The 18,914-nt window shown below is 40.1% G+C and overlaps 1 long non-coding RNA gene across 1 annotated transcript in view; it reads right to left on the reverse strand.

Moving 5' to 3' along the window:
• Positions 1-15,938, reverse strand: part of LOC148148543 (uncharacterized) — a 189,105-nt gene extending 173,167 nt beyond the window's left edge. Inside the window, exon 1 of the long non-coding RNA XR_015758757.1 lies at positions 15,863-15,938. This is a non-coding gene — a long non-coding RNA (uncharacterized LOC148148543). The remainder of the gene's footprint in view (positions 1-15,862) is intronic.
• Positions 15,939-18,914: the final 2,976 nt, after the last annotated feature.

An 18,914-nucleotide genomic window follows, 5' to 3' on the forward strand; every position in this document is an offset into this window, starting at 1 on the left:
AAAGCTCTCACCGAACTGCATCATATGTCTCATCCGCCTTTTCCCGTTATGTTAACGGAATGTCTACACTCAGCCAAACAAGGCAGCAGGATGGAGGATATGGCATGTGAAAGGTGACATCATTTCACAGACTCTGACTTTTAAACCCTTCACACGGAGATGTAGAATGTAGAATGCCCATGGAAGCAAACTAGAAATGTCACTCAATGTCACCTGTCAACACACTGCTCTGCTAATGCAGACCACTGAGAAAAGAAATTCAATGATCTTGCCAAGGTAACACTAAGTTGGAAGCAATCCTACATGAGACACACTTTCCATTTTCCTCCTTCGCTTCTTTCGGTACCAGCAAACTTCAACTTTTCACGATAACACTTTCACAACTAATTTATAATGCATTCCAGTTAGAATAAACTCAGCTTAGCATTGTTGTCTGGTTTCTACTTAAAACAATTTAGACAATTCCAACCAGGATGTTATGAATAAATTTGTCCAGGTGTCAAACAATACCAAAGCAGTCAAATCAATATGAACACAAGCCAGTACCAAATCAAAACAGCCCCACTTTTTATTAGGAACAAAATTGCAATTATCTTTAATACTAAACATAATATCTCTCATCCTATTTGGCTCCTTAATGTTACATTACTTCCCGATTCTCTTGCAAATAACACTTTGTCTCTGTCTCTGGATCTACGAAGCTGCTTTCTTCCTTTCTCTCTCTGGGTTGTCAGCTGGTCTCTGCCCCGTGCCATGCTGGTCTCTTTGGAAGGCTCCAGACAATTCCAGAGATTCCAAGACTGGTTCCAACAGCGAGAATTTCAGGTGAACTCTATTTTTATACCTTTTAGATGTTTTCTGGAACTTTCTATAGCTCTGGCCAATCAGGGAGACACACTTAATAGTTTGAAACAAGAGTCAATTATTTAGATGGCATGCCACCATTAGTTTCTATGTCTAGCAGGACCCAATGCCTTTCTGTAAGGTCCCTCCTTTACTTAGTGGTTAAGTTGTTGGGGGTTTCTACCCAGAATAACTTGCTTTTTACATTATGCTAATATCATTAGCACCTGGCTACTGTGTTTGCACTGTGTCTGGTATATAGGATTTGCAATTTCGGACTTTCACTTGACCGATGTACCCAGCATCCCTTGCTCTTTGGCTAAGTTAGCAATCTGTGTTTTAGCAGCCAGGAGGCTGTTACAGCATCGAAAATAAAAACAGCTACCAAAATGTCCTAGTAGCAGTTACTGACACGCACAGCTCTGTTACATCTTCTCCCACCCAGTAAGTAAGGTTTTCCCCTTGAAATAATTCCACAGAGGCCGGTATCCCATCACCAAGTCGCCCTTTACTTTTGGCTTTTCAGAGCTATCTCTGAGAGTGAACAGAATCTCTAACATTTCCTTTTATGTCTGACAGCCAGGGCTCCCTGATTAGAGCTGAAAATGTGTTGCTGGATCAGCGCAGCAGGTCAGGCAGCATCCAGGGAACAGGAGAATCGACCTTTCGGGCATAAGCCCTTCTTCAGGAAACGTCGATTTTCCTGTTCCCTGGATGCTGCCTGACCTGCTGCGCTGTTCCAGCAACACATTTTCAGCTCTGATCTCCAGCATCTGCAGACCTCACTTTCTCCTCCCTGATTAGACCAAATTAACAGGCCCTTTCAAAGAATTCAGATTCTATAGATCCTCCTGGCCAGCTTTGTTCCAATCATGATACCCTTTCACATGACTTCACCACTGGCTTTAGTGGCAGAGGGATTGTTTTTGAGGCTGAAAGCCTGTGTTAAATAGCATACAGCAGGGATTGATGTTGAGTTCCTTTGCTGTTTGTTGCCTACATTAATGATCTAGACACATGCATGAGGTTAGCTCAGTAAATTTGCCGATGCGCAAAGGTTGGTCATGTGGTAAATAGTGAAGAGTCCATAGAACCTTAGATGTGGGAGCCAAAATAAGTCATTCAACCCATTGAATCTTATCTGAAATCTGCTACTCCCAACTTTTCTCCATAACTCTTAATTTCCTAACTGATTAAAAATCTGTCAGTCTCCTTCTTGAATATACTTAACAATTTCCTTCGAGATAATAGGTCTGATGGGCTGAATAGAGTTTGATCTTGAAAAATATCAGGTGATGGACTTTGAGAAGACTGATAAAACAAGTGAATATACAACAAATAGTAGGACCCTGGAAAGTACAGAGGGATCTTGATACGCGTGTCCTTAGACCCTTGAAGGCAACAGGGTAGATGGATAGAAATCAAAAATCAAAGAACTGTGAATGGTGGAAATCTGAATCAAAAACAGAATTTGTTGGAGAACCTCAGCAGGTCTAGCAAGCTCTGTGGAGACAGAAATAGAGTTAATGTTTCAGATCCAGTGACCCTTCATCAGAACTGAAAATGGTACTTTTGGAAAGGTTATATTTCATGACACCAATGGTATGAAAACATAGAGTCATACAGATGTACAGCACAGAAACTGACCCTTTGTTCCAACTCGTCCATGCCAACCAAATATCCCAAATTAATCTAGTCCCATTTGCCAGCACTTGGCCCATATCCCTCCAAATCCTTCTTATTCACATCCACATCCAGATGCCTTTTAAATGCTATACTTGTACCAGCCTCCACCACTTCCTCTGGCAGCTCATTCCATTCACGCATCACCCTCTGTGCAAAAAAGTTGCCCCCTTGGTCTCTTTTAAATCTTTCTCCTCTCACCCTAAACCTGTGCCCTCTAGTTCTGGATTCCCCCACCCCAGGGAGAAAAAACCTCATCTGTTTACCCTATATCTTCTCCACAAATATACCCCTAGCCAAGCTGTTCCAATGCAATTACAATACTGGCATCTACCTTGCAATGTGGAAAATTAACCAGATATGTTTTGTTCCTAAAGCAGAACTATTCCAATCAGGCCAAGTAAAGGAAGATGTCATCAACAGTACTACCAAGTAGCAGTCACGCAATAATAACTTACTGACTGACACTCACTTTTGTTTTCAACAGAGCCACTCAACTCAATACCTCAATACAACCTTGGTCCAAATGTAGCAAAACAGTTGAACTCTGTGGAAATGAGGGTGACTGCCCTTGACATCAAGGCAGCACTTGGCCAAGTGTGGCATTAAAGATTCCAAACAAACCTGGAGTCAATAATGCTTGCTAATTTTGGAGCTCAGCTATCTCAGCCAGAGAATATCATCAGGAGTTCCTCATTGTAATGTCTAGGTACAAATATCTTTGGCTGTTTCATCAGTGACTTTCCCTGCATCATTGTCTCAGAGGTGGGAGTATTTGTTGATGATTACACATTGTTTAGCATAGCTCGTAATTCTTCAAATTCAAAAACCGTCCAGGTGCAAGTGTAACAAGACCTGGACAATATTCAGGCTTCAGCTAACAATTGGAAAATTCCATTCACAGTTCACAATGTCAGGCAATGACCATCTCCAACAAGAGAGAAACCAAACATCATCCCTTGACATTGAAGAGCATTATCAACACTGATTCTCCTACTATTAACATCCTGAGGATTACCATAACCAGAAATGGAACTTGACTAGCCATATAAATCCTGTCGTCTATCATCAAAGGCTCAAGTCAGTAGTCTAATCAAATATGCTTCACGTGCCTGATTGCATGCAGCTCCAACAAACACATGAGACTCAGCACCATTCAGGGCAAAACAGCCTGCTTGATGCACATCTCATCTAACATCTTCAAATTTAACTCCCATCATCACCAGTGCACAATGGCAACAGGATGTAAAGTCATCATAACATTACCAGACCATAAGAGAGAGATGACTAGTGGTGACTTAACTGACAGTAACCATGACTTAGGCACAGAGCAACATTAAAAACAGAGTCCTTCATAGTACTTTCAGCCAGGGCAGGAAACACTCTGCATCACAAAACTGCCATCCAGTTAACTGACCTAACTGACCGCCAAACATGTGTACAATCTATAAGATACATCACAATCAAGGCTCCTTAGACAGCACTTTCCAAACCTACAAACTCTATTGTTTTGAAGGACATGGACAACAGGTACATGGCAACCCAGCGCTTGGAAATTCCCCTTCAAGTTCACACACTATCTTTTTGTACGTAAGCTGTACATTGAGGGGATGAGTGCTTTAGCTATTGAGAAAGTTGCAAAGCTATATACATGCCATCAATCATGCCTTGGGGAAACCAGGAACCTGGTAAAAGCAGGATAACCTTTTTACATTCCTGCTTGTTAAAAGTGATCAAATCTCCCAGTGTTGCTGTAAACAACATTATCCTTCACGATGTTATGGAGTCTCCCCATAACTGCTTAAAATGGCCCATAAAAGTCAAGTGCAGTGGTCACTTTCATATTTAGAGAGAGGGCAGTGTGGGACAATAAACATAACCACAAGTCTTCATGCAAACTGTAACATATGTGTCTGATGCCTTTTAGATGAAGCACGCCCTTCTTTTTTATATCTCTACAATTAAACCTTCATTGTTCCAAACTTACATACATGCTCTGGGTGGAGGTAGAATTGATAATTGATACATCACAATCTTCTTAAATGCAGCTTAAGTGTACTTTTCTCCATTTTGTTCTTCCCTCTCTTTAATGATAGCATACTAGGGATAGGAAAGGAGGGTACGGTAAATTGCAATAATCTGCTTGTATTAAGAAATAGCACCAAGTCTGTAAAAAGAATGAGACTTGACAGTCTCTTCAAGTTCAGAAACCCCTCATTCCCATATGTCTCAGCTAAAGATGGCAAGCTGTGACTTATAAATCTTATTTTATGTGAAAGAAGGAGATCCCAGTGCTTGTGGCTCTCCTTTACTGTGTTGCAACTCAGCAGGGGGAATGTGGATTGGAAATTGGGGAATGAAGTAAAGGGAACAATTCTATGCTGGAAAAACAATGGATGTAGCTTTTGTCTGATTTCTGTCTCACACAAAAAAACTTTTAATTTTGCACTACAATTATCTCAAATTGAGAAAAATATTCAATTGCACAGAATTTGTGGATGTAAATTTGCTTGCTGAGCTGGAAAGTTCAGTTTCACTCGTTTCATCATCATACTAGATAACATCATCAGTGAGCCTCTGGTGAAGTGCTGGTGTTATGTCATTACCCAATATTTAAAGCAGAGTTTCCTTGATATAAATCATCTAGCATTTTTTTATGTTACATTTTAGACAAAATTCTGGGATTTAAATTGTTATTGGAAATTAGATTCTTCAAATTATGTAACCTTTGTGTAACTACAGATAACTATGGAACAGACAATAATTTCACCTGCAAAAAGATGATTCAGTGACTGACTGCAATTCCCCTATTATTGAAGGAACTGCTAATCAACTTGATTAAACCAGCAGCTCAATTCAATAAAAAAATGAAATAACCGTGTTATTCAATTTAAAAGTAATACTGTGAGAAGAACAGTGATGTCCTGCAGGTCTTTGTAAGTTATTGTGCTGATCATTTCTAATGAATAGCTGCATCCATCCTATTGACTGCTTTATTTGTCTTGTTAAAGTGAAAATAATACATTGTTCTACGAAAATCAAATACAGCGATTGCGGGAAATCCAAAATAAAAATAGAACATGCTGGATAAAGCCAGCAGGGCTCGTAGCATCTGCAGAGAAAGAAATAGAAGTTAAGGTTTCAAGTCCAACTTGACTCTTTTTTCAGAACTGGAATGTATTTTCCAATTGTGTTCTTCCCATATGGAAGTTTAATACATTCACATGGGATGAGTGCAACCCAGAAAACATTTTCAAAATAGCTTTGAGGCAAACATTTTAGCTCGTATCCCTGTTTCCTGGCTGCTTCTCAATTGTCCGTTTAAGATTGGTGGTTTGTAAAATCTGCAATAGGGTTCATTACAATTCTTTTTACAAATCTAACCTTTTTTTCTATCTAGTTGCTCATCTTGAAAGAGTATCCAGTGTGCTCATACATCAAGTTAGAGTGATTCCTTTGAGAGATGTTAAACTCCTGATGCAGAGAGAAACAGAATTAATACAAGTAAATAGAGAGGTTTGTTACATCTGGGTTTATGTGAAGTTCTGTGTTATATGATTTGCATATATCTTATTTCATGTCCAAGCGCATAGTTATATGAAAAGTGCTTTACCATTTTTCCGCATGCTTATTAGAAAACGCCACATGTAGAAACTGAGATGGACTAGTCAGAATGAAATTGATATTATGAGATTAAGAATAACTTTATAGACAAGTGTGTAAAATGTAAATATAAAAACGTGAAAGAAAAAGTAGAAATCAAGCATTTATAGAGCACACTGCCATCAATGCTTCAAAGAGCAATCACTGAAGAATAATATGGAAAGGCTTTCATTGTTGTATAGAGATCAAGTTGGTGGCAACTAAAATGAAGAAATGTAAAAAAAAATGTCTTTGGCAATGAGAGCAAACACTTTTGGCGAAAAGGCATATTATATAAGAGAAGTGAGAACAACATTGAAAATGCAATCATGAACATAATGGACATAAGGAATAACACAATAAATGTTTCATAGATGTTAGCCAGAGGGAACAAGGAATTCACGAATGCCAACAGCTAAAAAAAATGAGAAAATGTCATATGCTTTTAGAAATTGAAAATGTTCCTATATGGGAACTATTAAGCAGTAGTGGATTTCTGGTAAAAAAAAAATCTAACTTTAGTAAGGGCATCTTTGCAACTTTCATGAGCTTTGACTGTAATCATAAGTTGCTTCAGGCAGTATTGCAACTAAAACATGAAGGAGCCATAAACAAAACAAAAGCAGATATGAAGTCATTTGTGTACGTTGCAGTATTCAGAAAGGAATATTCCACCTTTTGAAGATTTTATATCTGAAATTTTAAAAGAAAGGCAAAGTACATAATTTTTCAGATCACTAGTTAGATTCTTGCTTCATCTTATGAATGGCCTCAAAGTTGATATAAGTGATATAAAAAACTTATATATATTTCATTTTCTCTGCTCAGAGTAATGATAATTAATATTATATGATTGTTTCTCCATATCAGCTATCATGCTGTAGTCTGTAAACTACACATTGAAAACGTTTTGCTATCTGTCCTGTTGGTCTTGGCTAATTAAAGAAAGCAATCAATGAAGTATTTTATTAGACTAGAATGTAGAGAGAATCTGCACATAAAAATAGTGATATTTCTGTCACGGAAAATGAAAGGCTTTCCTACTGAGACCATCATGTCAATGTCAAGCACCAAACTCTCAGGTTGTCAGAGGCACAAGGACCACTGTCGAACTGTAAAGCTAGAAACAACTTGAAATGTTCTTGCCTAACTTAAGATTGCAGTCCACAGTTAAAATACTTTTACTTGTATCAGCAGATAATAGTAATGGGCACATGTCCTCTATTTACTTGTCACCCACTCCTGACTAGGAGTGAGATCAAGCATGTGAATACACCTACTCCATTCCTCTTCATTATAATAGGAAGCACATTTTGGAGCCTTATGTTTCTCTTTAGCATTGGTATCCCATTTTTTGTCTTTGTGAAATTTCGCTTGCCCTAAAGCAAGAAAATGAATGTTGTGTATATTTAATACTTAGTTATTAGGTTGTGTTCCATAGCACTTTAACTACAATTATCCTTTGCTCATTTAACAGACGGATACAGTGAAGTTGCCAGCTTTCTTGAAGCAGATGCACACAGATTTTACCAGTAGAAACAACAAGAGAGAAAAACATATTTGACCTCATCCTTACCGATCTGCCAGCTGTAGATGCATCTGTCCATGATAGTTTCAGTAAGCGAGATTGCCCTTCAGTCCTTATAGAGACAACATCCCGCCTTCCCAATAAGAATAGCTTCCATCGTGTTGAGTGGCACTATCACTATGCTAGATGGGACAAACTTCAAACAGATTTGGCAACTCAAGACTGGGGAGCAATGAGGCGCAGTGGACCATCAACAGCAGCCGAATTATACCCCAACATAATCTGCAAACTCATGGCCCAGCACGTTCCTCACTCAACCATTACTTTCAAGCCATCTTAGTCCAATGCAGAGTGCAGGAGGGCATGTAAGAGCAGCAGCATGCATGCCTGAAAATGAGGTGTCAATCTGGTGAAGTTACAAAACAGGATTACTTTCAAGCCAAACAACATAAGCAGCAAACGATAAACAGAGTTAAGTGATTGCACAATCAAATAATCAGTTCTAAGCTTGCAGTTCTGCCACATCCAATGATGGATTAAACAACTCACTAGAGGAGGGCGCTCAACAAATATCTCACTCATATCTCATGACAGAAGAGCCCAGCACATCAGTATAAAAGGTAAGGCTAAAACAATCACAGAAGTTTTCAACCAGAAGAGCAGACTAGATGGTCCATCATGGCCTCCTTCAGTGGTCGTCAGCATTACAGATACCAGTCTTCAGCTAATTTGATTCACTCCATGTGATATCAAGAAATGATTGGAAGCATTGGATATTGCATCGGCTATGGGCCCTGACAACATGCTAGCAATAGTACTGAAGCCTTGTGCTCCAGAACTTGTTGCTCCCCTAGTGAAGCTGTTCCAGTAGAGATAAAATACCAAATCGACCTGACAATGTGGAAACTTTCCCAGTTATGCCCTGTATACAAAAAGCAAGACAAATCTAACTGACCAATCACTGTGTCATCTGTTCACTCTCGATCATCAGTAAAGTGATGGAAGGTGTCATCAATGGTGTTAGCAAACAGCACCTGCTCAGCAATAACCTGCTTAGTGATGCTCAGTTTGGGTTCCACTGAGGCCCTCAGCTACTGACCTCATTACAGCCTTGGTTCAAACATGGACAAAAGAGCTGAATTCCAGAGGTGGGGTGAGATTGACAGCCCTGGGCATCAAGGATGTATTCAACTGAGTGTGGCATCAAGGAGCCCTGGCAAAACTGGAATCAATGGGAATCCAGCAACAAAGTCTCTGCTGATTGGAGTCAAATCTGGCACATAGGAAGATGTTTGTGGTTGTTAGAGGTCAATCATCTCAGCTCCAGGATATCTCTGTGGGTGTTCCTCATAGTGTCCTAAGCTTCAGCTGCTTCATCATTAACTTTTCCTCCATTATAAGGTCAAAAATGGAAATGTTCCCTAATGATTGCAAAACATTCAGCAATCACTCGCAACTCCTCAGATTCTGAAGCAGTCAGTATTCAAATGCAACAACATCTGGATACTATCCACCTTGTAATGTTTGCATGACACAAATCCAGGCAATGACCATGGAACATAGAACATAGAACAATACAGTGCAGAACAGGCCTTTTGGCCCTCAATGTTGCACCGACCTGTGAACTATTCTCAGCTCGTTTACCTACACTATCCCATCCTCATCCATTTGCATACCCAAGGATTGTTTAAATCTCCCTAATGTGGCTGAGTTAACTACATTGGCAGGTAGGGCATTACATGCCCTTACCACTCTCTGAGTAAAGAACCTGTCTCTGACATCTGTCTTAAATCTATCACTCCTCAATTTGTAGTTATGCCCCCTCATACAAGCTGACGTCATCATCCTAGGAAAAAGACTTTCACTGTCTACCCTATCTAATGCTCTGATCATCTTGTATGTCTCTATCAAATCCCCTCTTAGCCTTTAGATTATATTACATTACAGTGTGGAAACAGGCCCTTCGGCCCAACAAGTCCACACCGACCCACCGAAGCGCAACCCACCCATACCCCTACATGTACCCCTTACCTAACACTATGGGCAATTTAGCATGGCCAATTCACCTTTCCTGCACATCTTTGGACTGTGGGAGGAAACCGGAGCACCCGGAGGAAACCCATGCAGACACGGGGAGAACGTGCAAACTCCACACAGTCAGTCACCTGAGGCAGGAATTGATCCCGGGTGTCTGGCGCTGTGAGGCAGCAATGCTAACCACTGTGCCACCGTGCTTTCTTCTTTCCAATGAGACCCAAGTCTCTCAGCTGTTCCTCATAAGACCTTCTAAGAGACAATCTAACCACTGCCACTTACTATTTAATGGTGTTATCATCACCAAATCTCGCACTATAAACATCCTTAGGATTACCATAAACTTAGACAAATAACTCATCTCATGACTCCTCACAGCCTGTCCACCATCTACAAGGTACTAGTCAAGAGTGTAACAGAATATTCACCAATTGTCTGGATGGGTACAGCTCCAATAATACTCAAGAAGCTTGACAAAAGCCAGGACAAAATGGCCTGTTTGATTGGCACTATATCTATAAGCATCCATTCCCTCCACCACCAATGCTCAGTAACAGCAATATGTGCAATCTATAAGATACACCACAGAAATTCACAAAAAAATCTTAGACAGCACCTTCCAAATCCATGACCACTTCCATCTATAAGTGCAAGGGTACAGATACATGACAACACCATCGCCTGCAAGTTAGCCTCCAAGCCACTCACCAACCTGACTTGTAAAAATATCACCATTCTTTCAGTGTTGCTAGGTCAAAATCCTGGAATTTGCTCCCTAAAGGAATGTGTGTCAACAACGACAGCATGTGGACTGCAACAGTTTAAGAAGGAGGTCACCATCACCTTCTCTAGGGCAACTTGGGACAGGCAATTAAAGCTGGCCAGCCGACATTCCTGAACTAATAATAAAAATGCATGCTACCAATTCCATTTTATCATATACTAGCTTCTGGACCTTAAGAATATCAGCCAGCATGTAGCTTAAATAATAAGATATAAATTGTCTTAGATCAGATGAGATCTATAAGAACAGAACATATATATTAACAAACTAGAAGGAGAGTCCATTCAGCTTTCAGTGTTGCTAAAAATACATTGTTAGACATGCTACCATGTTGTGACAAAGATCAAGAAATGGATCATTGAGCAACAGAACCTCCAAAAGAAATTCAAAGCTTTTCAAGTCAAATAAACTGAATGAGAAGTAAAAAGAAGCAAGTTCATTTCATGCATGGATTTTCTCCACTATGCACATGCAAGGAGGAGTTTCCATTGTGTTTTCTAGCCAGAATGCTGCCCAGTGCATTTTGCATACACACCACTGACTCTGACTCATTACCTGGAAACAATGCTAATTCAGATTCATAGCAAGCTCCTAATCTGTTTTCCTGGTTTGACACTCCAGAGCACCCTCACCAGAGGGCGGCCTCACAGCAGTCGACAAAGGAATTTGCCAGTCACAAGGTCTATCAAAAGGTAAATTTACCCTTTGTTCCCTGAACAAATTAGATGGGCAAATTCTGTACACAGTAATTTGTGTGAACTTGCAATAACTTGTCATACAAAGAACTCATCCAAACTTGCAGCTGTTTATATAAGCTACAACTTCAGGTTTCTACAAAGCAAATCTTCTACTAGTTAAAAGGAATTCTTAGGTTCCTCAATAATCAACTTTCTAGGATATAGAAGAATTATAATGGCCAATGCCCAGGACTAATAATTGGATGCCACTCAATAAATCTCTACTATTTTAATGTCCATTTTAGTGTCTCTTTTGCATTCTTTTTATCTCGAGGTTGCTGATGAAAGATTGTGCATTATACCACAAAGAGACAAAATGTCTCACCTCTATGGGAATTGAACCGCCACTGCTGGCCTCATTCTAGCCATCTCGGGACTGATTTAACCAGCCTGTAGTATTTTAAAAACACACAAAGGCAAACTACTTTAGAAGACAAAGATTTGAAATAAACGCCAATGATTACTAAAACTGCTCAGCAGGCCCTACAGCAGCTATGAGAGAGAAACTGAATTAATAGTTCAAGTCTGTGACCTGTCATCAGAACAACAGTGAACACTAATTTCAGAATTTTCTGTTTTACTCAAATACATTAATATGATTCAAATTGCAAATCAAATGATCAGACTGCCCTCTAGAAAATGGAAGTTTTGGCCTGTATGATTCCGATTTACTGGTAATTTAGAATATTAAGAACTTCTTAATTAATAGCTATTGTTTCTATAGATTATTGGCTTTCAGAATGATATAAAATGAGACTTTCTCTAAAGCTCAGAATCTCTAAACCTTTCTTTAAAAATTCTGCACAAGTGAATATGTGAAGATAGGTAGGAGAGTAGCAATAGGGAAGATAATTGTTAAACTCTGTTGGATTGCCAAAATCAGCTATTGTTACTGTCTTCCACTCAGTAAGATGATTGCTATACTACCATTGTGTTAAAGATCATTATGGTTATTATTATAGTGAACGGTGTCATCTTCACAGATCTCACACAGTATAATAGGAAGCTAAACTTCAGGTGTCACATTATTTGCTTGTTCCCAAATTATCTTTTCAGATTCCCCCACTTGATGTGACATCTAGTTTAACTGATTGGTTCCTAGTTCATTCAACGAATGTGTTGCAAAATTATTCCAACTGATCGATTTTGCTGAATTGCTTTGGAAGTTGCAAAGAGGTCCATACTGCAATTACAATAGAGCTTAGTGCTAAAAACAAAAGAAAGATGTGCATTTATGTAGCAATTTTCACAATCTCAGGGTGACCCATAGCACTTAACAGCTGATAAACGACGTTTGAAATGTGATCATTGTTGTAACGTAAATAAAACAGCAATTTGCACACAAGCAAGTTTCCTCAAACAACAACGTTGATGAAGAAGATTCAGCCTGTTTATGGAGAGATAAATATTATCCCCATACACCAAAAATAATTCTCTTGTTTTCTTCAAAATAGTGTCACAGAGTACTTGGTTTAATTTATCACCTGAAAGTCAATGGGTTGAATCTTATTTCTCTTTTGGTTATGTACATGTTACATTGAGGTTTTTTTTGGAAGGTTTCTTGCTGCAAATCTTAATGATATTTCTTGCCATGTCATACCCAACTCACCGCATTGACTACCTACCACAACCCATAACATCCTGCAGATTCAATTTTGGCCCTATTTTACTACACGTCGTTACCAGGACAACTGGTTACTCAGTGGATCAAAGAATTATAGAATGATGATATCCCTACAGTGTGGAAGCAGGCTATTCACCCCATCAAGTCCACAACAACCCTCTGAAGAGCACTCCACCAAGACTCACCTCCTATTCTATCCCTGTAACCATGAGTAACCCACCCAGCCTGCACATTTCTGGACACTATGGGTAATGTACAACAGCCAATCCTGTACATCTTTGGACTTTGGGAAGAAACCATAGCACCTGGAGGTTACTCACGTGGACATGGGGAGAATGGTCAAACCCACACACAGTTGTCCATGGGTGGAATCTAATCTGGTCCCTAGCGTTGTGAGGAAGCAGTGTTAACCACTGAGCCACTATGCTGCCCCAATATCTGCTGAAATATCTGCTGAAAGTCCTGTACCTCTGGCCCCAATGCCTTATTTCAAAGGCTGCAGTGCACCCAGTCAACTATTGGTATGTTGAAACTGTCCCAGATAGTTGCTTGGTCACAGACAGACTCTGAATATGTTGGACATGGGGAAGGTGGTGCTCCAATCCTGGTCCAGACTGCCAAGGTGGCACAAAGGAGAGGCATCTTCTTCCTGAAACATCGGCAGAAAATACCTGGATCTTTGACACTGGCAGCCAGGTTGCTAGCCAGATAAGGTACATGTCTTTCTTCCACCTCACACTCATTTTCTCTGATACTGTAACCATCTCCCACCTACTCTTATGCTGTGGCACTCTCACTGTTGCCTGCAACATCTTCCCCCACTTGCTCTTTTATCCTGCCAACTCCCACACCATTGTGTGTGGCCTCTATTCTACATATTGACTCCCTTGGGACACCCCACCCCCATTCCCTCATCTGTACCACTCACTTTCATCTTACTCAATTTCTCCCTTTCACTTATGGCCACATACCCATAAAATCTAGCTCCTGGAGTGGGACTTCAACCCTCAGCATTCTAACTCACAGTCAAAAGTGCAAACTATTCAGTCACATCTGAGTGATTGCTCTATGAGATGTGAGCCTTGCTGACATTATTGACCCTATTAAATTGCCATTGAATTGAATGCCTTGCTAGGCCATTTCAGAGAGCAGTTAAGATTCAATTTCATTGCTGAGTATCTGGAGTCACATGTAGGTCAGGCTGGATAAAAAATAGTAGACTTATTTGTTTGTAAAGGACATCAGTGAACCAGATGGGATTTTACAACAATAGATCAGTGATTAAGACAACTGATGGAGCTGTGAACTGACAAGTCTCCAGTCCAAGTAGATTCATTTTGGGTTCCCAAATAAATTGACAAAAGAGGTGGTAGATGCATTGCTGTTAAATTTCCACAATTCCCAGGATTCTGGAAAGGTTCCATCAGACTGGGAAATGTCATATAAAGCCCTTCTATTCAAGAAGGGAGGGAGACAAAAACAGGCAATAGGCCAGTTAGGGGTCTGTTAGAATTGATCATTAAAGGGGTGATAGCTGGACACTTAGAAAAACCCAATAGAGTCAGGAACAATCAGCATGGCTCTGTGAAGGAGTAGGTCTTTTACTTGCAAACAAAAAACTGTGACACTCAGAAAGCAAATTCTTGAATGCCCCGACTCTTAAGGTCTGTGGCTCATTATACCTTTTTTTTAATCATGTTTTTGTTAGCTTATCAGTATGCCCAACTGTGTTAGTCAGAATTACTTCACTTCATCTATACCATAAACCAATGATGTTACTTCCCATTATCTCTCTACTTCTACCACTATGGTTTTTCCTACATTCTACTTAATATTATTCTAAAGTCATGATTTGATATTTTATTGCCACTTCTGCCACAATGATCTCCCATCCCAGACTAACCTGTCATGTTGAGATATTTAGCTACCCCATCTACCACAATGGTGTCCTGTCCTAAGCTGACTCTACTAACTATTAATTAAGTATTTAATGTCATGTCCTCAATACTTATTGTCACAACCTGTCCCAACCTGCCATGATGACATTTAGCAGATGAGGCTGACTTTACTAATTGTTGTTATCTCAGCCTGCCATAATAAACTTTCAGCCACAACCTGACTCTGCTAATTGGTGTAGGAGCATTCCACTATTCTTATCCCATACTGCCACAGTGACCTTTTGAATAGTGTAGTATTCCACAGAACCCTTGTAACAGATCGCCAATGGTCTTCATGCTTTAACGCTTCCCATGCCTTCATGCTCTTTATTTTCCATAAATCCAGATTATAGAAGGACCAGGCACCTGACTGACTATGGCCATATTGTGGACAGGAATGGGATACGCCTTTTGACTGACTATAAATTAAATTCACCATAGTCCCCAAAGATGCAAGAGAGAGAGAGAAGGAAAGAACCACTGGTCATTTATCCTGAGGATCTCCATCTCTTCACTGACAAGAGACGTTGAGAAGAAGATTCCTTTATGGCTATATCAGCTGATATGGGAATTAAACCCACATTGTTGGTATCACTCTGCATCACAAACTACCTATCCAGCTACCTGAGCTAAGCAACTCCTAAACTGTGGCAGCACTCCCTGACTGAATGTTGTCCTACTTCACCCCACTAAAGACCTTTGATAGCCATTTGGTTGAAATACACAATTTTGGTTTGCCAAGTAATCTATTGGCACATACTAATGGGGTCAATTGATATAGCATGGCACCATACAGCAGTAAACACACCTCCTTAAACTGTTCAGTGCTCCAAGCCATAAAAAATTGTTTGCCTCTCTCTCTCTACATTACAAAGCAATGCAAGCTATAGCAATCCTCCACATAAATGCATAGTGAATGAGTACTAAGAAATGAAGCTAACAGCCATTAAATGCATTTTGTATAAATGTATGAGATACAGGTGTATCCCTGCTCAGAAAGCACCCCAACAGAAATATGTAAGTCCCCAAGCTATAAAGGAAAGTCCTTACTGTGCGAGTCTTGTGGCCCAGGAGTAGCAATAAAGAATTCATGTCAGGCTGGAGGTTTGCTGTTGCTGACTTGACTGGATGAAGGGTGAAGGAGGATGGTGTTGAGGAGCATGGAGATAAATTGTGATGAAGAAGGAATTTAGAAGTAAGCAGAAAGCTGCTGTTGCCGGGTAACTGCTTTGATTTTATTGTCGGGAATTGGCACTGTTTAGTTTCTTGCAAAAGGAGTACTGGAAACTTCTTAGAAATTAGATGCAATTCATGTAAGTAATGTAGTCACTGTTCATTAGCAAGCTTCTGAAATTGCCATTTAAACCTACAGGGGAAAATCAAATTTTCCTCATGTTGACTTTTTCCTTTTCTTCATAATTCTCCACATGTCTCACCATTGCCCATGCTGTACATGAGGCAGAGAATTCTACTCACCATTTAATAGAATTGATCAGAGAATCTGCAACAAACAATCCCATTTTGGAATTGTATATTCGGTGAACTAATTACAAATTGTTTCACTGTTTTTGAATTTCTACTCCTATTATGCAGGTTTTGCAGAATGTCAGTTTATGAAAGCTGGTTAAAACGAAGTTAATCGTTCCTCTTGTTTGTTCCAGAACATTGATTATAAATAGTTAAATTTGGAGGAGGCATGGTTACATCTGCATCCAACAGATGTTCATATGCAACACATATGCACCATATTTTACAGGTCTCTATGGGACAAGAGGACCTGAGAGCTAATTATACCAGGATTATTCATCAGCTTTTAGATGAGCTCTTCTATCTTCAGTGCTGGAGTGTTGCAAGTGGACATACATTGGAACATAACCAATAAATCTCCTGAAGCTTACTTGGGAGGACAAGACGGGTGACAAAGTAATCCTGAGCATACTTATGAATATGGCTAAACTATATAAAAAAACCTTTCCTCGAAAAGATGCTTTAAATTCAGGAACAATTTCACTTTCAATCTGTTGAATAAGGCGGAATGGGAGGCAATTAAGTCATGTGTAAATATGTATTGATTACAAACTAAAAATAATATACTATAGTTGTATTCAAGGCAAATATCATCTTTGTATTTTAATGCTTACTGAGTTTGTCTTGCCAATGAACACAGTGCCTGCCTTGCTATTAAGTACTAATTTCTATACAAATGTTATTTCAAAAGAAGCTAAGTGCTACCAGAGTCCTGCTGTCCGCTCTTATTACACCCACAGTTTAAGAGCTAGAAAAGAACAGAACATGGTGATACCCACAGAGATGGTCATGAGAAGGCATCAACGGCATATGCTAATGAGAGAGCTAATGGTCTGGAAACAGAACTTAAAGGCCAATGTCAAAATATCGCTGTTGAAATAAATTAACATCGCACAGATACAAATTTCAACACCCCACCGTGAAGTAAGTTGTTTTGAATATGTTCAGATACTGTTAACTCTCTTAGACTGCATGAACAATATATATCTAATATATATACAGATGCTATAGCATTGTGGAAAAATGTGTGCAGCGCATAATAGTGACTAGTAGATCCGATTTGTCCCCAGAGCAGGGGATCTGGGGTGGAGGGTGCTGCACGCAGCGGTCCCCTGTAACCGCAGATTGCAGCGGTTCACGGACTCCCAGTCCAACTGCTTGTTCTGTGGCGCTGTGGAGTCCGTGGACCATGTATATATGGGGTGTGGGCGTTTGCACTCCCTTTTTAGTTTTCTAGAGAACCTTCTCCTCTGCTTTTGGCTGCACTTCAGTATCACGCTCCTGATCTTTTGGCACCCAGTGCGGACGGGGATAGGTCAGAGAATCTCCTCGTGAGTCTGCTCCTGGGCATGGCCAAACTGGTCATAAACAGGTCCAGGTAGCGGGGCATGAAGGGGGCCATTATGGCCAATTGCCTGCCCCCCTTCCGTGGCTACATCTGAGCCCAGGTATCTCTGGAAAAGGAGCACACGATGCTTACCAACATCCTCGAGCTATTCAGGAAGAGGTGGGCAGCGCAAGGAGTGGAGTGTTTTATTTCCCCCTGCAACTCGATTTTGATTTAATCCCTGTCCTCCCCTTCACTTTTTCATTCACGAGGCATTGCCCTTTGATGAGAAGGGCACTACTTGTCACTGGCCACCCTGGTGTTTCTTTTCTTCCTGGTGGTGAAAATTAAATGAAGATTGTACGCCTGTTATCTTTCACTGTGTCTCACACCTGCTCACACACAGCATGGATGCGGGGGAAAAAACATAGATAGGATTTGTAAAGGTTTCAGTAGTATTTTCAAATCTATGAACACAGTAGGGCAATTTAAACCTGAAAGGATGGGTGAGTTGTGCAAGGATAGGAAGTAACAATATTTTAAATGTCAAAGAGATCCTAACTAACCCTGAAGTCTATCATCCACCCAGTATAAATTGAGCTAAATCTGTGGTGGGCTACTAATCAACTCTCAGAATGTGTATTGGTTAGAAAAATGCTTATAGTGAAGGTGCACACCCCTGTTTTATTACAGTGTTCTACGCTTAACCCTTGTATTCAGGAACCCAACAGATAAAAGGAGACAGTATGGTCAAATCCATAAAACAGATATATTTGTCACACTGCAGGAAGAGCAGAGTGCCACAATAAGCCCATCATGATGAGGACTTTACAAAATCATAAAGTCAGCACCCCACAATATCAGGTATATCCCATGTATCCTACAGTCTGATAAATCCCATTCTCACGATCGCCCACTCTCATTCACCATACAATTGCCTACTCCCAATTCTGCTCTGCAATCAGTAACTCCCCACACCCCCCAACTCTCTACAAGATCATAAATCTCTCCCATTGTTCCCAGAATTACTGATTCCCTCGACATTCTACGTGGTTACAATTCTGCTCATTCCCTGTACAATCAGCAATGCTATGTATTTCACAATAATAGCTGACTCTCCACAATGTCCATCTCTCTCCAATTTCCTAAGATTGCTGAAACCCTCCATACTGCCAACAATCACTAAATACACATCTCCATCATCTGTCAAACTCCCAGTGCTCACATTGAGATCTCCAAAAACCTCAC

Source organism: Chiloscyllium plagiosum, unplaced genomic scaffold (genome assembly GCF_037043375.1).
Source record: "Chiloscyllium plagiosum isolate Xiang-an unplaced genomic scaffold, Cpla_swu_hap1 HiC_scaffold_12, whole genome shotgun sequence".
Lineage (NCBI taxonomy): Eukaryota > Metazoa > Chordata > Chondrichthyes > Orectolobiformes > Hemiscylliidae > Chiloscyllium > Chiloscyllium plagiosum.